The sequence below is a fragment of the Phoxinus phoxinus genome (assembly GCF_949152265.1).
Source record: "Phoxinus phoxinus genome assembly, chromosome: 20".
NCBI lineage: Eukaryota > Metazoa > Chordata > Actinopteri > Cypriniformes > Leuciscidae > Phoxinus > Phoxinus phoxinus.
In genome coordinates, this window is record NC_136895.1 from 5643415 (window position 1) to 5666707 (window position 23293).

A 23293-nucleotide genomic window follows, 5' to 3' on the forward strand; every position below is an offset into this window, starting at 1 on the left:
ATCCGTAAGGATTGTGAAGGCAAGTAGGCTCAAGTCCTCTTAGATTCCCACATGTTCAATAACGGTTTCCAGCTGAAAGAAGGTGTCCTCCTTCGCCGACTCACCCCGTGTCCGCACTGCGTTGAAGACTGGATCTGCTCTCCCCACAAAACAAACACACGCAGGTTTTTTAGCAGTGTAACCCTGAGTCAGGCCTGCCTTTGAAATGCTCTCTAGCCCACAACACAGACGGCTTTCATTATCTGCGGAGTCGCAGCGAGGCCTAGCTTTAAAAGCTACTGATTTCTTTTTTCCTTTAGCCTCCCACACAAAGGAAGGGCAGTTTGTAAATTACTTGCTCGTTTCAGCCCAACAAAAGGTACTTTCATTGAAACTCCCCCTTCCATTTGATTTTGCTCAAATTTGATTACAAGGATTGAAAAAGGAGAAAAAAAAGAGGAAATAGAAAAAAAAACAGATGGCGTCTGCATTCAGCGCCTTGAATGGCTTTATCTGGGCGCCTTTTTAAACTGTGGCAATCCACAAGCATTTCGGTCGGCATCAAAAAAGAACTTGACAAAAATGATCGGTTTGCCATTTCTCGTACGGAAAAGCACAAAGAAAAGCCTTTTCTCCTTCTTCTCTCCTTTTCTTCTACGCTATCGCCCGCCTGGATCAAAATAATGGAGATTAGGTATTTCATTAGAAATTATAGCTGGATATGGAGTAGGCTGTCATATTAATAGCAACCTGCCTGTGGCCCTTCACCATGTGCAATTCACCTAGACAATAGACTGAGGGAGACCATATATTGAACCTCTGATTCAAGCCTGATCAATTTTCCATCATCAAGACGTTTAACAAAGACGTCGCGCGCGGCTGGCCTGCCGGGAGCCCCCTCCTTGCCAAAATAGTTCAAACTAAACTAAACACACATTCTCTGCCACAAAAAGAAGCATTCTTTCTGCAGAGAAAGGAAAGCGACGCGGGCTATAATTCCATTTCTATGGCCCAATGGGCATTTCAGCATGCACTTGTTTTCAGCTGTAGATAATTACAGGCTGTGGCAGACCGAAAAAGAAGTGGGAACAAACAGAGCTCTGGGCTGCATTATTCTGCACTTGCGTCGAAACGCTTTCAGCTTGAGCAGAAGACGGTTGTGCGCTCAAACTCGAAGAGCTGGTGGCTACGAGACCGCCAAAACATGTCACAGATAACATGAACTTGCTAAACAATATTTGGCAGGTGCTTTTATCTTGAGTGACCTACAGTACATTCAAGATATACATATTCAGTGTCGGATGTATTAATGTTGATTGGGACACTTTTCCCAGTCATCTCAATGGCAAAAGTGTCTTAATAAACCTGAATTCACACTTTGTGTTTCGCTTTGGAATCAAACCCATGATCTTGCCATTGCAAAGCACAATCCTCCACCACTTAATGGGTTAGTTACCCCAAAATGAAAAATCTGTCATCATTTATGTATCCTCATGTTGTTCCAAACCCATAAGACCTTCATTAAAACTCAAACGTGCTGCGTAACACGAGAATGAACCTCATTGGTTCTTGCAGAAGCTCAAACGTGTTGCGTAACACGAGAATTAATCTCATTGGTTCTTGCTGAAGCTCAAACGTGCTGCGTAATATGAGAATGAACCTCATTGGTTCTTGCAGAAGCTCAAACGTGCTGCGTAACATGAGAATGAACCTCATTGGTTCTTGAGAAGCTCAAACGTGCTGCGTAACACGAGAATGAACCTCATTGGTTCTTGCAGAAGCTCAAACGTGCTGCGTAACACGAGAATGAACCTCATTGGTTCTTGCAGAAGCTCAAACGTGCTGCGTAACACGAGAATGAACCTCATTGGTTCTTGCTGAAGCTCAAACGTGCTGCGTAACGAGAATGAACCTCATTGGTTCTTGAGAAGCTCAAACGTGCTGCGTAACACGAGAATGAATCTCATTGGTTCTTGCAGAAGCTCAAACGTGCTGCGTAACACGAGAATGAAACTCATTGGTTCTTGCAGAAGCTCAAACGTGCTGCGTAACACGAGAATGAATCTCATTGGTTCCTGCAGAAGCTCAAACGTGCTGCGTAACACGATAATGAACCTCATTAGTTCTTGCTGAAGCTCAAACGTGATGCGTAACACGAGAATGAATCTCATTGGTTCTTGCTGAAGCTCAAACGTGCTGCGTAACACGAGAATGAACCTCATTGGTTCCTGCAGAAGCTCAAACGTGCTGCGTAACGAGAATGAACCTCATTGGTTCTTGAGAAGCTCAGACGTGCTGCGTAACACGAGAATGAACCTCATTGGTTCTTGAGAAGCTCAGACGTGCTGCGTAACACGATAATGAACCTCATTAGTTCTTGCTGAAGCTCAAACGTGATGCGTAACACGAGAATGAATCTCATTGGTTCTTGCTGAAGCTCAAACGTGCTGCGTAACACGAGAATGAATCTCATTGGTTCTTGCTGAAGCTCAAACGTGCTGCGTAACACGAGAATGAATCTCATTGGTTCTTGCAGAAGCTCAAACGTGCTGCGTAACACGAGAATGAACCTCATTGGTTCTTGAGAAGCTCAAACGTGCTGCGTAACACGAGAATGAATCTCATTGGTTCCTGCAGAAGCTCAAACGTGATGCGTAACACGAGAATGAACCTCATTGGTTCTTGAGAAGCTCAAACGTGCTGCGTTACGAGAATGAACCTCATTGGTTCTTGCTGAAGCTCAAACGTGCTGCGTAACACGATAATGAACCTCATTAGTTCTTGCTGAAGCTCAAACGTGCTGCGTAACACGAGAATGAATCTCATTGGTTCCTGCAGAAGCTCAAACGTGCTGCGTAACACGAGAATGAATCTCATTGGTTCTTGCTGAAGCTCAAACGTGCTGCGTAACACGATAATGAATCTCATTGGTTCTTGCTGAAGCTCAAACGTGCTGCGTAACACGATAATGAACCTCATTAGTTCTTGCTGAAGCTCAAACGTGCTGCGTAACACGAGAATGAATCTCATTGGTTCCTGCAGAAGCTCAAACGTGCTGCGTAACACGAGAATGAATCTCATTGGTTCTTGCTGAAGCTCAAACGTGCTGCGTAACACGATAATGAACCTCATTGGTTCTTGCTGAAGCTCAAACGTGCTGCGTAACACGATAATGAACCTCATTAGTTCTTGCTGAAGCTCAAACGTGCTGCGTAACACGAGAATGAATCTCATTGGTTCCTGCAGAAGCTCAAACGTGCTGCGTAACACGAGAATGAATCTCATTGGTTCTTGCTGAAGCTCAAACGTGCTGCGTAACACGAGAATGAATCTCATTGGTTCCTGCAGAAGCTCAAACGTGCTGCGTAACACGAGAATGAATCTCATTGGTTCTTGCTGAAGCTCAAACGTGCTGCGTAACACGAGAATGAATCTCATTGGTTCTTGCAGAAGCTCAAACGTGCTGCGTAACACGAGAATGAACCTCATTGGTTCTTGAGAAGCTCAAACGTGCTGCGTAACACGAGAATGAATCTCATTGGTTCCTGCAGAAGCTCAAACGTGATGCGTAACACGAGAATGAACCTCATTGGTTCTTGAGAAGCTCAAACGTGCTGCGTAACACGATAATGAACCTCATTAGTTCTTGCTGAAGCTCAAACGTGCTGCGTAACACGAGAAAGAACCTCGTTGGTTCTTGCTGAAGCTCAAACGTGATGCGTAACACGAGAATGAACCTCATTGGTTCTTGAGAAGCTCAAACGTGCTGCGTAACACGATAATGAACCTCATTAGTTCTTGCTGAAGCTCAAACGTGCTGCGTAACACGAGAATGAACCTCATTAGTTCTTGCTGAAGCTCAAACGTGATGCGTAACACGAGAAAGAACCTCGTTGGTTCTTGCAGAAGCTCAAACGTGCTGCGTAACACAATAATGAACCTCATTAGTTCTTGCTGAAGCTCAAACGTGCTGCGTAACACGAGAATGAACCTCATTGGTTCTCGCTGAAGCTCAAACGTGCTGCGTAATACGAGAATGAACCTCATTAGTTCCTGCTGAAGCTCAAACGTGCTGCGTAACACGAGAATGAACCTCGTTGGTTCTTGCAGAAGCTCAAACGTGCTGCGTAACACAATAATGAACCTCATTAGTTCTTGCAGAAGCTCAAACGTGCTGCGTAACACAATAATGAACCTCATTGGTTCTCGCTGAAGCTCAAACGTGCTGCGTAATACGAGAATGAACCTCATTAGTTCCTGCTGAAGCTCAAACGTGCTGCGTAACACGAGAATGAACCTCGTTGGTTCTTGCTGAAGCTCAAACGTGCTGCGTAACACGATAATGAACCTCATTAGTTCTTGCTGAAGCTCAAACGTGCTGCGTAATACGAGAATGAACCTCATTAGTTCCTGCTGAAGCTCAAACGTGCTGCGTAATACGAGAATGAACCTCATTAGTTCCTGCTGAAGCTCAAACGTGCTGCGTAACACGAGAATGAATCTCATTGGTTCTTGCAGAAGCTCAAACATGATGCGTAACATGAGAATGAACCTCATTGGTTCTTGCAGAAGCTCAAACGTGATGCGTAACATGAGAATGAACCTCATTGGTTCTTGAGAAGCTCAAACGTGCTGCGTAACACGAGAATGAACCTCATTGGTTCTTGCAGAAGCTCAAACGTGCTGCGTAACACTAGAATGAACCTCATTGGTTCTTGCTGAAGCTCAAACGTGCTGCGTAACACGAGAATGAACCTCATTGGTTCTTGCTGAAGCTCAAACATGCTGCGTAACACGAGAATGAACCTCATTGGTTCTTGCTGAAGCTCATACGTGCTGCGTAACACGAGAATGAACCTCATTGGTTCTTGCTGAAGCTCAAACGTGCTGCGTAACACGAGAATGAACCTCATTGGTTCTTGCTAAAGCTCAAACGTGCTGCCTAACACGAGAATGAACCTCATTGGTTCTTGCTGAAGCTCAAACGCGCTGCGTAACACGAGAATGAACCTCATTGGTTCTTGCTGAAGCTCAAACGTGCTGCGTAACACGAGAATGAACCTCATTGGTTCTTGAGACGCTCAAACGTGATGCGTAATACGAGAATGAACCTCATTGGTTCTTGCAGAAACTCAAACGTGCTGGGTAACACGAGAATGAACGTCATTGGTTCTTGCAGAAGATCAAACGTGAGTTCCTTAGAGGAGCTAAGAGACTGAATCCCCCCAGACCTCCCACAGTCCCTATATGGGACCTTTCTAAGGTGCTGGAAGCCATGAAAGGTCATCCTTTTGAGCCTTTACAGGAGATTGATCTTAAACACCTGTCGTTCAAGACTTACACGCGCTCTCAGTGAGTGCTACGTGCATGGATTTTGGGCCTAATGACTCTAGGGTTATACTCAAACCTAAGCATGGTTATGTTCCAAAATCCCTAAATACACCGTTTAGGGCACAGGTCATTTCCCTGTCTGCCCTACCGGTCACTGGGGAAAATGAGGACGAAAGTTTTCTCTGCCCGGTCAGGGCATTAAGAGCTTATGTGTCTCGCTCGTCTGCCTTCAGACAGACGGAGCAGCTCTTTGTTTCGTTCAGCGGGCATTCTAAGGGACTAGCCACTTCGAAACAGAGCCTACATACAATGCCCTTTGGGTGTCAGAGCGCACTCCACGAGAAGCATGGCTTCTTCGTGGGCCTGGTCAAGTAGGATTGCCTTGCAAGATATCTGTATGGCGTATCCTGCCGTGCATGCACTCTGGTTGCTTCACTGTTAAAAATCTGAGAGTTGAGCCTGCGAGCGCATTTTATAGCCCTAAGCCACGCCCGTTTCGGCGGGACGTGATACAGAAGGGCGCGAAGCACCCTCATTGGGTCTCTAGGTCTCGCTCGATAGGCTCAAGCAGTTGCCCGCACAGCAGCCAATCGGCGCGAGCTGTCTTGCCTATGTCTGTATGCTGCGGCAACGCGTTTTACATTTATACAAAATTAAGGATAATTTTTGGCTTCAGTATTCTTGTGGAAAAGGATTTTACCCTAAGCGTAGTCTTACTACGCAGTACTCGTTCCTCTCTCTAGAGAGAACCGAGGTTACGTTAGTAACCGAGTACGTTTTACAGTTTTAGAGTAGTATAGAGTTTTTCATGTTTGTTTGTCTATCCTGCATGTTTTGCAGAAACACCTCTTCCAAAAGAGATTGAAATGATAATACAGTTTCTAATTTTGGTGGCTTTATTGCAGGAATATTAGTTACACAATGTTCTTAAGTTATAACAATAAATTCTAAAAAAAACTGTTTCATGCATTATTCTGCAATTCCTCAAAACGTTTCTGAGCAATTACAGATGACGCTGTTTCACTTACTTGATAAAGTTGAGTTTGGCACATAGTAGGTGTGTGATGACATATGGTAATACCGGTAATGCTGGTTAAGCTTGATGAATTTTTTTTCCAGTTTAAAGGTACTTAAACTTACTTTACAAAGTCAGTTTCTATATCAAATATCCTAATGAATTAAATAATGATATTGCCGCTTCTCAGTTGTACGGATACTTTTCATTCACAAAGAGTGTGTACAAAGCAAGTGGTTGCTGAGGTAATGACCAATATGATACCTGCAAGTGAAAATACCTTGCATCTGAGTTTACAATCAAACTGCCTTGCGTTATTGTTTAGGCCCAGGGGTCAGCAACTTTTTTATCATGAAGTGCCATTTTTTAGTTTCCAAGTTAATCACTGTTTCACACCAGTTACTGTACGTGTGAACGGAGTTTGTACATTGTAACACAAAGTTGAAGTGTTCAGTTGCCAAGAGAGAAAAACTGGTTCCACTGGTTTCAGTGGAAAAGATGCACAGGAGACGAGAACTAGCATATTTTCCAGCTTATTGAAATTACTTAAAGGGATGGTTCACCCAAAACTAAAAATGATGTCTTTATTTACTCATTATGTTGTTCCAAACCTGTATGAGTTTCTTTCTTCTGTTGAACACAAAATAAGGTATTTTGAAGAATGTTGGTAACCAGTTGACGGTAGCCAATAATATATATTATGGAAGTCAGTGGCTACCGACATCTGTCTGGTTAAATTACATAAAATTGTTTCAAGTTACGTGTCATCTAGCAACAAGCTACACATCCCAGCATAAACATTACAGATAAATGATTTGTTATTAATGCAGTTATTAGAGTGGTTCGGAAACCACTATCATTTAAAAAGAAAGGAAAGCATAATATATGCATGATTTATAACCATTGCCTTGCCTAATGCAGCAAAACAAAAGTGTATTCACATTCTGATTGGATTATAAAGCGTCCAATTATAATCAATAAAAAGCTATCACCACCTCCATTCATCACAATCTCACAAAGTTCTACTATAAACAATAAAGCTGACTGCACTATTAATCTTTTATTTAGCCTACATAATTTCTACACTGTTATAAGTTAACTTATAGTTAACATGCAGAACTCAGAACTGGAAAAAAACTTAAAAGCGTCTTGATTGGCCATTGCGTTATGGAAATAAAATGATGTTTGTGATTGGCTGTATAGCTCAATGCTGAAAAACCTGTTGTAAATAGAAACCTTTGACGCGCTCAAGTGCGCAAACACCAAATCTGTTTTGCCAATAAGCTATTATTATGGAGAAACTGATCCTAGACCAGCAGTTATGGGCAGTACTTCCCTCTCAAAACAATCAGAAGCAGCAGCAGTCAGTGGGAAATTGAGTGGGAAAATTTCATGATAGTCTTAAGTCCCTGGCCAGGGGAAGGCTAAGCCATGCCATGCCTTACACATGCTCCACCTATGCTTCAGGGCATTCAAAGAAATCGCATCCGGATCTTCCACTCCAAGAGAATCAGGCTGAGAAATCAGATCCAAAGGCATGTCCAGTTTAATCCCGTACTCTCACGCTGAGCTGTCCGTTCGGCAAAACAAATGTGGGGAAAAAAGCAAAGTTCCTATAGTTCCTACATATGCTCTAATGGTGCGTTCACACCGGACGCGAATAGCGCGTCAGGCGCGAGTGATTCCAATGTTAAGTCAATGCAAAGACGCGTTACGCGCGTAAAACGCGTGTAACGCGTCTTTGCATTGACTTAACATTGAAATCACTCGCGCCTGACGCGCTATTCGCGTCCGGTGTGAACGCACCATAATAACCATTTTCAGTGTTCAATTCACCCTCTCTGTGGCATCTGTCTGAGGGTGGTAAGATGTTGTAAGTCTGTGCTCAGACAAAGCTGAAACTGTGTGTTTGAAGAGATCAATCATAAACACAGAGCCCCAGTCTGATATCAGGTACTTTGGGGCACCATGCCAAGCAAAAACTTCACTGAGCAGCTTACTGGCAGCAACAAACGCCGTAGCTTCCCTCAGCACAAACTTCGAACCACTTTGAAAAGTCATCTACAAACACATGCATTACCACCTTTGCGTCTGAGGCAAGGGGCCTATAAGTCCAACCCTGTGTACTCCCAGGGATGCTGAAACCATGAAACAATCAGGCTTTCTCTGGGATGGGTTAGTGAAATGGAAGACAGCACACAAACCCACATCTGACATCCTCCTAAGCCAGAAAAATATCTGTTTAAGCCTTGCCACCATTTTAGTCTCACCCAAATGACCTGCGGTGGGATTATCATGAAAATACTCATAATACTTAAAACTTTTTCATGAGGTGCTATGTACAAGAAGATTTTGAGGGCCAGATGTACATACATTTGTGAACGCAGCGTTAATAGCGCCATGGCCAATACGCAGAAAGCGCTTGATGTGAAACCGCAGAGTGCGTGTTATGTACCAAACCTACAGTTCATCAGGTAATCAGCGCCTGTCCCCACCCACTATACCGTAAATTGCGCGTATTTAAAAGCGCAATTGAATGGGTCTCCTCTCTTTGCAATATTCCCACTGCGGAAAAAACACCCAATCTGGCAACACCAGCCACCAGTGTCTGACTCTCTTGTTCGATCTCGTTCATCAAAATGAACAAATCTTTTTTCCGAGTCATTTCGTTCATTTAAGGGGCTTTAAATGTTATACTACGCAAACTGGCAAATTCCCCAAACACATCCACTTACGCAATCTTGATCATATCTGTCTTTGGTGAACCGATACCCTAAGAAGGAAGAACACTTTTCCAACTTCATCAACAGACCAGCAGACTTAAGCCTAGCCAGGAGCTCCTCTAAAGGTAATGATACACGAGGCAACTTTTTTTAACAATGTTGCCGGGCAATGTTGCTTGGGCACTTTCCCATTTGCGAATGGGCAATACATTTCTATCTTGATAATTTAGATGGGTCGTGGGCCCTGTGTCTCACCTGGTTGTCCGTTGACAGCAACATTGCCCTGCAACCTTGCTCAAAAAGTTGCCCTGTGTATCATCACCTTAAGTCTATCAGGTGTTGCTCAAACATGGGCAAGGAGACTACAATATCGTCCAGATAAACTGCGCAAGACTTGTTCATGAGCCTCTGAAAAGTGGCTGGGGCATTACACAGGCCGAAAGGTAGAACACAGAACTGGTACAACCCACGATCAGAAATGAAAGCGGTCTTTGGCCTTGACGATTCCTCCATTGCCACCTGCCAATAGCCCTTGGCTAAGTCAATTGTGGACACAAAATTGCCTCTAGTTAGAAAATCAAGGGAGTCGTCTATTCCCGGAAGCAGGTATGAGTCTTTCACCGTAAAGTGGTTCAGACATCGATAATCTACGAAAAAATCTTTGTTCACCAGAAGGCTTTTGAACGATTACAACTGGTGTGGCCCACGGCCCCCGACGCTGCTACAATAATGACTTCCACCAACATCATTTTGATTTGCCTCCTAACCAACTGTGCTCAATCAAGAATATATGGCCTGTCTTCAATGTAAAGATACTATGTATATCTCATGTGGTCCAGTTGTACAATCTCACCTGGTCTATAATGTCACACTAGGCAAAAATCAGTTTTGACCTTCCTTGCCTGTGCCTGGTGATGTGATTATCTGCAAACTTGAATCTAACTGAAGGAGTTCTTTTTTTATTTGTTTTTTTGTTTGTTTTGTAGTTGTGTTTGGACCTGTCCTGTGATTGTATTGTCTATTTGTCTGAAAATCTGAAAATGCTACAGTACATATATATATATATATTAGGGGTGTAACGGTACGCAAAAATCACGGTTCGGTACATACCTCGGTTTTAAAGTCACGGTTCGGTTCATTTTCGGTACAGTAAGGGAAAGAAATGCAAAACATTAAACTGCTGGTTGTTTACTATAAACTTTTTTTTAACAATTTGTTTACACTTTTTTAAACACACTTTTTTAATAAAATATAGGCTAATAAATAGAAAATATATAAAATAAAAAAAGAATAAGAAATAAAATACTGCTGCAAAGTTCTCCACTAAATAAAATACTCTCAAACCAATATTGGCCATGACGCTAGCTAGCGAGAGGCAGGGCTAAAGCGAGCGTGCCGTGTATGTGGTGATCTTTATTTATGCGATATTTATGTCCGAGCCCGACCCTAGTTAAAATCCTATTTTTTTCTCATACTAATGACACATGTACGTTTGTTTGTGTGGAAAGCCCGCTTTTTAACAGAAAGGCATTCGGAAATGTCCACAGATGAGTGCATCAGCGCGCACGGAGCTACAAGCGCTCCTAACACAGGCGCGTGTGTACGTGTTTCGTTGTCACAGCAACATAAACAAATTTCCGCACACAGGAAGACAGATGTAATGGTACTATTTTACATGTATTTGAATCACAAAAACGATTAATCAGATTTAATCAGTGCAACGCGGAGACTTCCGACACTTAATATGTTCGTGTGGAAACTCGGAATTGACGTATGTTCCGCACACAAAACTAGCCTAATTTACGTGAATGATTGCATTCGGTACACATGTGCACCGTACCGAAAGTGCTGTACCGAAACGGTCCGGTACGAATACACGTACCGTTACACCCCTAATATATATATATATATATATATATATATAAAAGAATATATGGCCTAGATGTTCATCAAATAAATAAACAAAAGATCTTAACAACTTTGAATGATGTCAAAAAAAACTTTTGTGGACCAACTAGAAGAACTGGACTGTAAGCCCCACGCATACTGTCCCTCCAGCTCATCCGAGGCCTCTGGCACATCACCCAGAACAACTGATCTTTTATAAAAAATATCAACAGAGAAGCAAAACAAAATATTATATTCAAAGGCACATAATTTACAATGAATTAATCAGCAAATAAGCAGAATAAACAGTACATCAAACCTATGCATGTGCTCCTGTACAGTCTTTGTGTTAAAGCACTATGAACAATTTAACTCAGAGAACATGCACAAAATTCAATCCAAACTGAAATAAAGCCTAATTGTGCGTTCACACCACCACCGGCGAGAGTGTCAAAATTTGCTCTCGCCGCCCGGCCAACAATGCAGTAGAAAGATTTGTGGATGCTCTGACGTAGATTGAATGCTTGGTCTTGCAAACTTTATTTAAATGGACCACAAAGTAAACAAGCATGTTGATCGGTATTTGTACAGACTGACCACAACAAGTAGGGTAAAAGTTAACCTCATGAAATCTTTTAAATGTGAAAGTATGAAATTGATCGATGGAAAGACTCAACAATAATAGTTACATGTTTTGCTAACGAAATAAACCAATTAAAAGCCATATGTGTGGTGTGGCTTTTGTGTTCATGGTTAAATGCTAGTCTAAATTCAACATGCAGTTTATAGGAGACTTTTACTAGCCTTGGTCTTTAATTAACAATAAACATTTGTTTGTGTGCAGCCTACATATGGAAGTAAACAATTACATTGAAGTCTTCACTGTTTGTACATGTAAGCAGCTTTCTGTATTGTGACCGAGATTGTAATGTTATTACCCGATGCTGATGTACAGATGAAACATTAAATCTGAGATATATATTTCTCTCGGTTGTTTAGTTTTCTTAACTTTATTTTGCGGTGCTGTGCTGCAGAACTGGGGATTCCCTCAATACCATTCTCCAGGATTCCCCTGCAGACAGGACACTTAAAGTAACTCAAATGAAAAAAATACAGTGATATAAAAGACCAAACTCGCACCTTATTATATAAATAATATATAGATATGTTGTGCGCTTTCTTATCAAATTCACATGGTCAACCTCTCCTCCGTTTTGCTTGGGAACTAATGTGGTCCGAACCAAAGTTTACAGGACTGCGTTCTTAGGAATCCTCTCAAGCTGAGGACTTCTACATTTTGATTGGTTGCCGCCGCACCGCGTCGTAGCTCATTACCATAAGGTTAACCTCTCTTCGACGCTCTCACCGTCCAAGACGCGACGCAACGCCCTCCCCAGAGCTCGCCGCCAGCTCACATTGAAAATGAATGACCACTTGTGTGTGAACACACAGTTACAGTAGTTTTTCAGACAGTATGAGGCCACGTGAAGTGAAGGAAAAACGTGACCGCAAACTATACAGAAATGTACAATCAGATTTCCCTTCTTATTTCTCTTCTGTCAAAGTTTTGTATTCATGCATCAATAAACTGTCTGTCTCGTCCAAAAATCTGAACAAACTAGATGAAGCAAAACATCATAAAGTTCACCTGCACTCCTTTGTACTTGTGCAAATCCGGAATTGGAATTCAAGTGAAGGAATTTCAAGTCAGAGCGAAAGATTTCCCGGCGCAGATTTCACCATGGGTTCAAGTTGGTCACACAAATTCGCCGTGTTGACCAACAGAAAGATGCTTGGTCTAAAAGTGACTGTACACTCCTGACAATTGCCCTTTTTTAGTCCACGAAATTTCAGCAATGTGAAAATAATATGCGCTCTAAGTTGCGATTGTACTATAATCGCAATACTTACTATACTTATAAAACTACTTTTTCCAACTAGTAGCGTAGCGCATCCAAGTGCTACATCAGTGGTTTTGATGTATTGCACATGTGGGAACTAATAATAATCAAACAAATCTTGTTCACTGTAGTGAATTGGTTAGCTAATCGATATTGCCTCATAGCTTCAATGGAGCTAGTGACTTTTTGTTAGCAGCTAATAGCATAGCTAACTGCTTTTTTAAACAACAGTTTGACTAATTAATCACTTTATGAACAGTTTGTGTTCCGAATGGCTTCCACTAGATATTAAAAGACCACTCGGCCGCCCCGCAACCCGATGGCGGGACTCGTATAGAAAAGACATCGGCAGAGACTGGATGAGTCTGGCCAGGGACCGAAAAACCTGGCAAAGTTTTTGTGGCCTGCGCCGAAAGACCGAAATACAGGCCGATTGAAGATTGAAGATGAACAGTTTGTAACTTGACACATTATGAGTGGCCTATTACTTGGGGAATCTACATTCCCTCGTTAAGTGGCATGAATGTAACAGCTAGTACTGGAGCTACTACTTTTTCTCAATTGCAGCTAGGGCGTTGTCGACAAAAATCGATAATAGGAATAGTCGACAATGAATTTAATTGTCGAAGTTGTCGCCAGACATGTTTTTTCCGACCGAATGAGGCATCTCTCTTCATTACAATCTCTGCCGAGAGTTGCACATGCGCATTAGCTTCTCTGCTGAGCGATAACATACAGAAATGGCGGCGTCCAACGCAGCAGCTGCGCGTACCAAAACATCTAAAGTTTGGGAGTATTTTAGCCTGAATACGGCGAATAAAAAGATTACCTGCATGGTTTGCAAAGCAGTCCTTGCATATCACGGCAGCACCTCGGTGATGCACGAACATTTTAAGAGAAAGCACGTCGCACAGTTGAATGAAACGGAGTTTGACTCGCCTCGGTAAGATTTAAATAACATGGAAGCCAATACGTTTTGTTTTGGATGTACATTGTACATTTTATAAGCGTATTTTCGCTTTAACGTTTTAACGTTATGCCGACTGTGCCTGACAAAAGTATTTTAAATTAAATGCATGCAGTCTGAAGAAGAGAGCCACCATGGACCCCTTTCTGCAAAAGAAGCAGACGTGCACCCCACAACAGGCGAATGCCCTCACTGAGTCAGTATTGCAGATGCTGATCTATGATATGAGGCCGCTCTCCATGGTCGATGGTGCTGGGTTTCAACAAATGATAGCCCAGTTCAATCCAGACTACATCCTGCCATCCAGAACCCATTTCACCCACTTGATGAAGCAGAAATACAGTACAACGTTTCTGAAGGTAATTGTTTAGAATGCACACACAGTCAGACATATTTCATACACAAAACAAATCACAAATTTAATTTAAAAGCAATTTTATATATAAATATATCTATATCTATATATATATATATATATATATATATATATATATATATATTAAAATAGCTGAAATACATAACTTCGTTTTGGTAAAATCATAGTAGCTGCAATTATTAAAAATGTAAATCTTGTATGTTGAATAGTTTCTGTTGACATGTAGGTGTTTGCATGTTAAATATTTTCCTAAAAGATGTAAACAGCTCCATCACACTGACGTGTGATGTTTGGACCAGCTGTGCTACAGAGGCATATCTTGGAGTTTTGTGTCATTTCATCACCAAAGACTGGCAAATGAAGACTTTGAACCTTGCCACTCTACCCCTGGAGGAGAGGCATACTGCTGCGAACATCATGATATGGATGGAAGAGGTGATCGAGAAATTTGACATCTTGCCTAGCAAAATTAAAGCAATAGTACATGATAACGGGTCTAACATGGTGGCGGCAGCTCGACTCCTGGAAGAAAAACACAGTTGGTCTTCAGTCCGCTGTGCTGGCCACACCCTCCAACTTATCGTCAACAGTGCCCTCAAAGAGCCCAGCATCAACAAAGCTACTGGTGCTGCAAGAAACCTAGTTGAGCACTTTAGGAGAAGTGAGCTGGCAAATTCAAAACTGAAGAAGAAGCAGCAGCAAATGAACGCCACAGCACAAGCTGATCCAGGACGTCAGTACGCGATGGAGTAGTACCTATTACAGGGTAGCAAGACTCCTGGAGCAGCGCTGGCCAGTCACTGCAACTCTCTCAGACCCTGAGGTAACACCAAGAGGCAAGCACTACTTTGACCTGAAACCAGAGCAGTGGGTACTACTTGAGGAGCTGGTGCAAGGGTTAGGGCCTTTTGAATGTGCTACCGTTTTCCTCAGTGGGCAGGAGTATGCTACTGCTTCATGTCTTCCACAGCTGGTCAAAGGGCTGCAACGGTCCATACAGCAAACCCAGTTTGAGACAAGCTCAGGAAAAGCCTTTCAAGCCATTGCAGGAAAAGGAATAAGTAAGAGATGGGAGAATCTTAACACTGTGTCTGCAGAGAGAGACAACCCACTTGTTCTTGCAGCTGCCATTGGCCCTAAGATATAGAAAGCTGAAGTTTATCTCACCTGAAGATGGCACAAGGCAGGTGCAAAGTACAGTTGAAGTTCTTGCTATCAAAGAAGCGAAGGCCAAGACTGGGCTACATGATGACCCTGAGGAGCTACAGCAGAAGAAGAGGGGTCATATCCCAGGGGGAAAGTCAGCGCTGGATAACCTGCTTCAGTCTGACACTGACAGTCTGAGTGAGGAAGAGGAGGAAACCCAGGAGGACAAAAAAATCCAAATGGTGAGAAGGGAAGTTCAGATGTTCTTCACAGAGCCACCAATAGCCAAAAAAGAAGACCCTGTCAGCTGGTGGAGCGAAAATGAGGGGCGTTTTCCCACACTGTCAAACCCAGCAAGATCGACTCTGAAAGCTTATTTTAAAACCGTTAGATTTCATAATGTTGAGACGAGTTGTAAAGTTATTTTGCAACAGATTGACCACTGAATGGATCTCACAAAATGCACTTAATATTTTTGTTTACTGTTTTATTGCTGCTAATGTGCCTGCCCCTGGTTTACAGGAAGAAAATGTTTACTTGATTTTAATTTATTTTTTCTTATAAAACAAATGTGCCTGTCCTTTATAAAAATGATAGAGTTTCTTTATTTATGCATTTATGTCTATACTGACCGAGCACTATGCCTAATTGGTTTTAGACAGGGCATTTTTATTTACTTTTAGTATGAATCGGCCTATCAGCAGCAAAGTTCAATAAAATATGAATTTTTAATTGAATTACCCCCTTCTTTCTTGTGTTTACTATCATTTTCCACAGAATTAAAGCAATCTCATGCTAAATTTTAGAAATATTTAATAATTGTTCGATTAGTCGACTAATCGTTTCAATAGTCGGTGACTATTAAAATAGTCGTTAGTTGCAGCCCTAATGGCAGCTAGACAAATTAAACAAATCTTGAATGGCTTGTGACTTGGAAAGCTCAAGTTACAAGGTAGCTTCCTTCACACTAAAAAGCTAGATTAAAGACAGATCTCTTTGATCTAGCATTCACATAATACATTATAAACTTCTAAAACTCAATGTTAGGCTGCATAGATTAGGTCAGCCGGAACCGGGAACACTTCCCTTAAATCCTGATGTACTCGTTACATCATAAGAAGAATGGCATCTACGCTAATTTTAGTGTCTTTGTTTATCCCGAGGTTTTCCCGCAGCCTGCCGGATCCAGGCCGGATCCAGATCTGAGGAAGGACCTTCGCCTGGACCCGATGACAACGCAGTGCTGAAGTGCCAACTAGCCTCTCCCTATGGAGGATCCCTGTACCACTCTACAGATAAAGCATTAGGGAAATTTGCGTATCTCCCCCGTAGTGATAAAATTCTGTATAAAAATGTTTAAGGCCAGACAAGTAGTTTGTTAAGGCTTGGTTTGTAGGCAATTACAAACCTGCGCACATGTATTCAAACACACATAACTATAATTAATTATTGATGCGCACGTGAGCGCCATCAGCGTTTCTCACAGGTTTAAAGTCTATGTATAGAGAACGGTGTTGTCTTAGCGGTTTCTAATTTAATAACTAATGATCGTTGCGACGGAAGTGAATCAATCAAAACTAACTTTAGCTGGAAAATAACATTATTCAAGAACCGCTATAAAGCCAAAACAATCTGTTACCTTAAATTATACGTTTATCTCTGTAAAGCCGCTTTGAAACAATCTACATTGTTAAAAGCGCTATATAAATGAAGATGACTTGACTTGACACTGACAATATGAGGATTTGTGTAACTTGAAATCACTTGTATAAGTGTACAGCAGCCTCAGAAGGAGATCTCTCAGTGAGCCAAACATCCACGCGGCTCGTCCTGGTCGAGATGGCTGAATGGACGACTGATTCAATAGGCCACCTGTAAGACGTCCACTTACAGACGGTCACGGTGGCAAACGCTGTGCAGAGCAGATGCGGCAAATTTAATTCCTGTAATTACAGACTTTTGCCTTCGTCCCCATTTGCATGAGCTTTTGATAAGCTGAATGGGAAAAGGTCAAATGTTGTTGGCAGGAATTTCGATTTGGATTCATTTCAAATCATACGAGCCACAAACGTTTTGAGAGGCAGCTGTTCTGATGCGTCATCGCCGATACGTGTTGTAGCATGAATGCAGGACCGCTTTGAGGCACTTACAAGCTAGAGGAAGCTCTGAATGTGGGACGCATAATGCTGTTTAAGGGTGTGGAAGGAGTGGATCAGTTTGAAAACTATTTCAACGATTTCAGAGGAGTGCAACAATGTCAAAGTAATGTCAAAGTAATGGACCAATTAGATTAATCTGGGGGCAGGACAATATATTTGCATATGGATAAGTATGTGCATTGTGAATGTTTATATGAGAAACGCTAGTTTATGTGTTATGTTGTTTTTGAACATAACTCCTCTGTTCACCTTTATGAACACCCCCATTAAGGTCCCGACCCATTTACCGTTGTTTTGTGAATTTTCGCGCGTGAAATTCAATACGATTTTAATAAGCGTGAAACATTTATGAACTGTTTCATGCATTGCTACACTATTGACCATAGATAATGGGCCTTCAAAAGTTTGGCAAAATTTTACTAAAGTGATCGCACCTTTAGACTGACGTAAAGGATGCTACGCAAAAGTACTATGCGAAATAGATTTATAAATGTCCCACTAACTTGACGACAATATCACTGTGTGAATTGCAGAGTACCCAAAAGAAGTCAAAATTACAGTTTGAGAGTTTTAATTCTACACAAAAAAATAAAAAAAATAAATGTATTCTACATATTCAGAGTGTGTATTTTTACCTGACATCAAACAGATGCTACTGTTGCCAGTGGAGGTTACCATAGCAACAGTTCCGTTTCCATAACATCATCAGTATCGAGTTTCAAAACCGGTGTACTTTCATATTCTATCTCTTTGTTGTACGTTTACATATCATTAGGCTATATGACAGTTGTGTGCAAACATTTTAATTTAAGATTATTACGCTGATTTTTGGCAAGCCAGCCTCAAAATCTCAAGAAATGATACTTAAAAGAAATTATATTTAAAGGATTATTAAGATTGTTCTTTGTAAAACAGCTTAAAACAACATGTGACTCTGGATCACAAAACCAGTCTGGAGTCGCACGGGTATATCTGTGGCAAAAGCCAACTATACAGCGTATGGGTCAAAATTATTGATTTTTCTTTTATGCCAAAAATCATTAGGATATTAAGTGAAGATCATGTTTCATAAAGATATTTTGTAAATTTCCTACCGTAAATATATAAACCATGTATTTTTGTGAGAGAATGCAGCACAATCGTGAACATAAATGCACAACTTTAAAGGAGATTTTTTTAATGTTTCGATTATTTTGCTCCCTCAGATTCCAGATTTTCAATAATTGTATCTCGACCAAATATACATCTAACAAACCACACATCAATGGAAAGCTTATTTATTCAGCTTTCTGATTATATATACATCTCAATTTGAAAAAATTTAACCATGTGACTGCTTTAGTGGTCCAGGCCAGTGTCACAAATGTATTGTAAAAGTGTGCAAACATTGAAATGTGAAAATATTGTTATCTGACAGCTGTAATTTCTATTTAAAAAACATGTCTTCAATTCAAGGAAGGAAAATATTGAAGAAGGAAGGCACAAAGGAGATGGATATGAAGACTGAGAACTTTATCGTATTAGATAAAAACATACGTGGACAAACTTTTCCGTTGGGCACATCGGTAGTTGAAATCACAATATATTATTGCAATATATTTTATTGCAATATTGCAAAGTGTTTAAAATGGCAATATGGGATAATATAATATTGTGGGGATCTGGTGGTTCCCACGCCTAAAAATGTAAAAACTGAATAAAAGTCTTTGTACACTACAGTTCGCTCACACTCACTGGCCACGTGATAAAAACAGATATGTGAAATTATTTGATGAATGCGTATCTGCTGACACACTGGCTATCTTACAAGTCTGATATGAAGTTTGTTTAACACAAAAGCGTATATCTCAATTATAAAATAAATTCCCATGCCTAAAAAAAAAAAAAAAAAAAAACCTGAATAAAAGTCTTTATGACCTAATGACCATATGATGAAAATATAATATATGTAATATTATTTGATGAATGCGTATATGCTGACACACTGGCTATCTAAGTTTGTTTAACACAAAAGCATATATTTATCAGGAAATAAATGTGCATGATTTAACATGGGAATGATATCCAGAAACTGTATAAATATATGAATTTTGATACTGCACTGAAATCTCAAGTCATTTTTGTCTCCTAAGATTAAAAAGCTGCACTTCTAATATCAAATTAAACTAAGTGATAGGGTGACCTTAAATATATTTACATATAATGTGTCAAGTAATTTTCCCTGCCAGCTTCCAATAAAAGCACTTAATGGTGATAACGGGATTACTGAAGCACATCACGCTGCTGCGGGGAAATCTGCCAGTCTGAGTCCAATATTTCTTGTTTCCTTTCTGCACACGTGGCAGTCTTATTTCTGTAAGTAAATCCAGCATAATGTGAGACTGACGTGTGCGACCTGGAGTACAGAGAGACTCTCCAAATCCATAATGCCCACGCATGCAGACTGAGACGTGTGTGTTAACAGTCAAATCTGGTTTTAAAAGTAATGGCCTACGAATCAGACCTTTAGCTGAAGCTTTTCTCAAATTTGCAGTTTTTGTGTGTTTTTCATCAGTTATTTATGTAAATATGAAGATTTATTACAACTTTACAACTTAAATTTCAAAGACGCAACCAATATGTTTAAGTAAATCGGCAACACTTTGCAATAAGGTTAACATTAGTTAATAACTAATATGAACTAACAATGTAATTGATTAATAACAATTATTAATATTTGTTAATGTTAGTTAATAAAAATACAGCTGTTCATTGTTTGTTCATGTTAGTTCACAGTGCATTAACTAATGTTAACAAACACAACATTTGATTTTAATAACGTATTAGTAAATGTTGAAATTAATATTAACTAAGATTAATAAACGCTGAAGAAGTATTGTTCAATCTTAGTTCATGTTAATTAATAAACCTTATTTTAAAGTGTTACCAGTAAATCAACTGTAGTTTCATACTTGTAGATAATCATAATCATATATTATAGTTATAATATGTATAGCTTTGTGACCTATTTAACTCTAGTTTCCATGTATTTTTTATTTTTAAACTTTTAATTTTTATCACTGCGTAATAATGTAAATAAAATTTTTAATTGTGCATTAAATAAATTTGTAACATTTAGGATCTTGCTAAATAGGGCATCAGAACAATATTTCATTATTTAATAACACAAAATAAAAAAATAAGTAAGGAAATCTAATAAATAATAATTATTAATGAATGCAAAGCATCTGAAAACATATGAAGAGTTGAGCAATAACATAACCCTTCAGGTCAGATGGGAAAAGTTTAGTCTCTTGGATTCCTTGCAAAAACTGAAATCTTGTTGCATAATAATGTTGATAAATAAATATTCATAACTGTGCACCAAAAACGACCATTCTAACCCTTTGTGTCTTATAATACAGGCTAAAATATGCTTAAACTAAACCTAACTTTACTCCAAAATGAATAAAATCATTGAAATTCTCAATTCAGCGAATAACTGTGATTTTAGGGGTTAAATAAATCTCCACGAGTCAACATGCATGTAAACAGCGAGCTCTTAAAAAAAATGGAAAAACTTCTCACGCACAGCAAGAGACTTGAGCAAATGGCAAATAAACATCTCACGTCCCTGAAGTCACATTGTCAAGCCCAATTATCAAAGTGCGTATCATAAACAAGCCAGGAACTTTTCATTTCGACTCCATTCAAGAGGCTCCCGCCAGGAATAGCCTTTGCTATTAAAGCAAATAATTATCCAAACAAACAACGACAACAACAAAAAAATCCCCAAATACCTTGGCGATGCCCAGAGGAAGCCTGCGGCCGGAGAGATGGGGCGATACTCTTCTTCCTCTCGTTCTCAGCAGCTTCTCTCTCTCTGCGGCAGAGAAGCGAATGCTTTGAGACTCGCTGGCATATTTAATTAGAAGCAAGCTGTTTGCACTATCAGTGTGAGGATCTACCTCGCCAATCTCTCCTGAGTCAATCTTCCCCATCTCTGATTTTCTTTTATATTTATGCTGGAATATTTAATTGTAGACAAAAGGTTACTCGGGCTGCATTCACTGCACACGGGCAGAATAATCTGCTTTAAAAGGCTTGACATTTCAGGCTTTTGAAAAAAGGCTGAAAAAAATTATATCCCTGCTTTTGTTAATCAATGAAGTAGAACTCTCCTGAACAAAAGAATTAAATTGCTTGGTTGGTTTAATAAAACCAACAGAAATCTGTGCTTCCTCTGGGCTTTTGTGTGTGTGGAGACGCAGCACACTGTAATTCCATATGATTTGGGGGCAAAACTCTCATTTTTGTGGCTTCTGCGATGCTATTGAGGCTCCAGACGGCGTGCCGGGGACGGGTTTGTCATTAGATGTGACTTTCGCTGACTGCGGCCCCGTCCACTACAATTTACAATTTCTATACTGTCTTTTGCCGGTGAAAAAACGCTGTAATTATGCAAATGATGGGGGGGGGGGGGGGGGTAATAATTAGGACCTTCAACCGTTCATTGTGTTTCTGCAGTGAAATCCATCCCAACAGGAAGAGCCTTGTGTTTCCCATCAGCCCGGGGAAACTTTAGCCAAAGTTGATCAGATCCAAGAACAAATTAAGATGATATTGTATGATCTTCAAACCTGTGGATATAGTTGTGGTATCTATCATATAGATGCGTTATCTACTGAAGACCATTTCTGCCACATAAGGCATGGTTTATTAGTTAAAAAGACAAAATTGTGAGTCAATTATGAGATCATATCATTTGATCGTATAGCAAAGTCATAATTATGAGATAAACGTCAAAATTGTGAGTCCGAATTATGAGATAAATTAATTTGATTGTGTAGCAAAGTCATAATTATGAGATAAACGTCAACATTGTGAGTCAGAATTATGAAATACAATTTTTGATTGTCTAGCAAAGTGATAATTATGAGATAAACGTCAAAATTGTGAGTCAGAATTATGAGATACAATTTTTGATTGTCTAGCAAAGTCATAATTATGAGATAAACGTCAAAATTGTGAGTCAGAATTATGAGATTATATCATTTGATTGTGTAGCAAAGTCATAATTATGAGATAAACGTCAAAATTGTGAGTCAGAATTATGAGATTAAATCATTTGATTGTGTAGCAAAGTCATAATTGTGAGATAAACGTCAAAATTGTGAGTCAGAATTATGAGATTAAATCATTTGATTGTCTAGCAAAGTCATAATTATGAGATAAACATCAAAATTGTGAGTCAGAATTATTAGATACAATTTTTGATTGTGTAGCAAAGTCATAATTATGAGATAAACGTCAAAATTGTGAGTCAGAATTGTGAGATGAAATAATTAGATTGTGTAGCAAAGTCATAATTATGAGATAAACGTCAAATTTGTGAGTCAGAATTATGAGATTAAATAATTTGATTGTGTAGTAAAATCGTAATTATGAGATAAACGTCAAAATTGTGAGTCAGAATTATTAGATACAATTGTTTGATTGTGTAGCAAAGTCATAATTATGAGATAAACGTCAAAATTGTGAGTAAGAATTATGAGATACAATTTTTGATTGTGTAGCAAAGTCAAAACTATGAGATAAACCATTTTTTTAGTCATAATTATGAGATAAGATAATTAGATTGTGTAGCAAAGTCATAATTATGAGATGAAAAGTCAAAGTTATGACACTTAGCATAATTATGAGATAAAAAGTATAAAGGCATACTAAGTCATAACTGTGAGATAAATGTCAAAATTGTGAGTCATAATTATGAGATGAACATCAAAATTGTGAGATGAAATAATTGGAACGTGTAGCAAAGTCATAATTA

At 39.8% G+C, this 23293-nt stretch overlaps 1 long non-coding RNA gene across 1 annotated transcript in view; it reads right to left on the reverse strand.

The window, feature by feature from the left end:
- Window positions 1-23293, reverse strand: part of LOC306988913 — a 25749-nt gene continuing 2456 nt past the window's right edge. Inside the window, exons 2-3 of the long non-coding RNA XR_013795525.1 lie at window positions 21264-21346; window positions 1-134 (exon numbers count right to left, since the gene is read on the reverse strand). This is a non-coding gene — a long non-coding RNA (uncharacterized lncRNA). The remainder of the gene's footprint in view (window positions 135-21263; window positions 21347-23293) is intronic.